This window comes from Callithrix jacchus, chromosome 8 (genome assembly GCF_049354715.1).
Source record: "Callithrix jacchus isolate 240 chromosome 8, calJac240_pri, whole genome shotgun sequence".
Taxonomy (NCBI): Eukaryota; Metazoa; Chordata; class Mammalia; order Primates; family Cebidae; genus Callithrix; species Callithrix jacchus.
In genome coordinates, this window is record NC_133509.1 from 6628275 (window position 1) to 6631014 (window position 2740).

Below are 2740 nucleotides of genomic sequence, written 5' to 3' on the forward strand. Positions count from 1 at the left end.
CAATAAAAATAAATAAATTAATTAATTAAATTAAAATGTTATGTAATCACAAGAAAGACCAGAGATTCCTTGTTTTGCCCTTGGGCAACCAAGAGAATTAAAGGCTGTTTTATATCCCAAAAATAAAAAGGAGACTTGATACAAATAACAGGGCTCAAGTCAGTTTCTACAAACCCTGGATAAATTCAAGGGGAAAACATTCATTTTTGGACAAAGCTATTCAAGACGAAAGCAAGGCCTGCCTTCCGTGAGGTAACTGTCTGCTATTAGATGATTTCCTGCTAATGCGTTTAAAGATTTTGGACTTCCGAACATTCTTGGTTTTCTGGTAGCAAATCCACCACCACCTCCTCACTTTTTCCGCTTGGCTTCATTGCCGTCGACATTCAGATCAACAAAAGGAGGCGCTTTGAAGCCAAACGACAGAGCAACTTGAGTCGAACGTAAGTTCTTCACGTTAAAGATCTGTTTCAGAGAACGGGAATCATAGGCTCGTACGGGTGACTGATGCTTCCTGGACTGACCCACAAAGAAAGTAATTCTTTTCAATACATTTCTCAAGCTGAGACTGAATGTCAGAAGTTTTAGATGACGAAAAGTCAAATTCACTTAATAGAACCTTGGATTGTTTCAAGTAGCGAAGGAACCCTGTTTCTTCTGGGCACAAGATGAGCAAGGCATGTCCTCTCCCGTTTAGACCTCTGGCTGTTCTGCTTACACAATGAACATATTCCTGAGGGTCATCGGGGGGGTCAGGCTGGACAATCCAGTCGACTTCAGGAATGTCCAGTCCTCTCGCTGCCCCACCTGTACGCAACGGTGCTCCTGAAACTGTGTGGCAGAAATGGAAGAATGTGGTTGTACACTTACTTTTTCTCTCCATGAATGGCCAGACAGGTGAATCGATGTAGTTCAGTAACTCACAGTGGTATTTCACGGACATACAAGATGAAAAGGAGACCGTAAGCTTCTTCTTCCGATTCTTCTTAAGGAATGTAAAGGGCACAAGGAACCTCTTATCAGAGGGACAAACAGCATATCCTTGCTGCAGACCATCCACGGTTGCATGAGCTTCACCATCATCAACACCAACACACAGTGGCTCCTTTTTCAGAGACACGTCTGCTAGGTCTTCAGCTTTTTGAGTTTGGGTGGCAGAGAAGAGCATAGTCAGTCTGCATGTTTGCAAAACTTTAGTAACTTACTTTAATTCCTCTTCAAATCCAACATCTGAGATATGATCAGTTTTATCAATAGCCAGACACTGTAGGTTTTTCTACACAACCCCTAGGGTGTTCTACATATGGTCCAGCAAACAGCCTGGTGTGACCACGGTGACAATGATCCCCTTAGCGAGTCTCTGTACTTCGGCAGATCCATTACTGCCAGCCGTTCTCAACCCTCAGGTGTGCACATGGTGAGTCATTAGCCCCTTAAGAACCCCAAAAGTTTGCATGGCAAGTGAGAGAATAAGGACCCCGTTCTATCCGTGGGCATGAACCTTAACAATGAGTTTAACTGCAGGGACGAGAAAAGCCAGGGTTTTACCACTGCCTGTCTCTGCAGCCGCTAGAAGACCCCCGCCTTCCAAGAGTGGTCTGACACTTTTACGCTGAATTTCAGCCATGTTCGTAAAGCCCATTTCTGTTATTGCCTTCAAAGTGCTTTCATTGACAAGATTAGATAGAGAAGCAAAAGAAGGTCTGCCAGTCCCGCAGTAGGCTGCGCACCTCACCGTCGTCTTCCTCATTATCTGGCTTCTCCGCATGATTTTCTGTTTCTTTGGGAGTCTTGGCACTTTCTTCTTCAGATTCCCCTTCGTTTTCCATTGTTGCTTTTTTCTTTGTATCAGGCCCATCATCATCCACCATTTTTCTCTTTTTCTTCTTCTTTTTTGATTCTGAATCGGCAGACTGGATTGCTGCTTCTCCATTGGTTAATAGCACGATTTCTGGCGGGATTTGTGAACTTTTGCATTTTCCACTGCTTCTTCAGATAGGTCTCCAACTTGAGCTTCCGATAAGCCCACACTTACAGAACGTTTTGATTTTTTAACCTTTCCACCTCCCGTCCCTTCTTCAGGCACATCTTCCTTTTGAGTTTTTGATAGGGTTAGATTTGAGGGCCCCGGCAACTTTAAGTTCTGCTGTGCAGTGTGAGGCTCCATTTCTCGATCCTCTTGCCCGAGTTTCATCAGCAGGTGAGACGTGCTGTCCAAGAAGTACCTAGACCACAATGCCACACAGAACGGCTACTCCGCTCTTGGGGCTGACACTGTACACAGCTTCTTAATTCCTCACTCTCATTCAGGGAGTCACTAACCAAAGGCAACATTAGAACTGAGTATGCATTTTGCTTTTTTTTTTTTTTGAGACCGTGCCTCACTCTGTCACCAGGTTGGAGTGCAGTGGCGTGATCTCGGCTCACTGCAACCTCTGCCTTCCAGGTTCAAGAGATTCCCCTGCTTAGCCTCCCGAGTAGCTGGGGTTGCAGGCACTTGCCACCACTCCTAGCTAATTTTTTGAATTTTTCATACAGACAGGGTTTCACTGTTGACTATGCTGGTCTCAAACTCCTGACCTCGTGATCCACCCGCCTTGCCCTCTCAAGGTACTGGGATTACAGGCATGAGCCACTGCACCCGGCCCCAGCGTGCATGTTTATCTTCAGGATATTCCCGTCACAATGACCACGTTCACTCAGTTATAGGGCAAGGCAGATCTTAGTTTTCTACAGGGGC

General features: G+C 45.3%; 1 pseudogene; it reads right to left on the reverse strand.

Moving 5' to 3' along the window:
• Window positions 1–220: 220 nt before the first annotated feature.
• On the reverse strand, window positions 221–2262 carry LOC100396436 (ATP-dependent RNA helicase DDX18 pseudogene; annotated as a pseudogene).
• Between the last annotated feature and the right edge of the window lie 478 nt (window positions 2263–2740).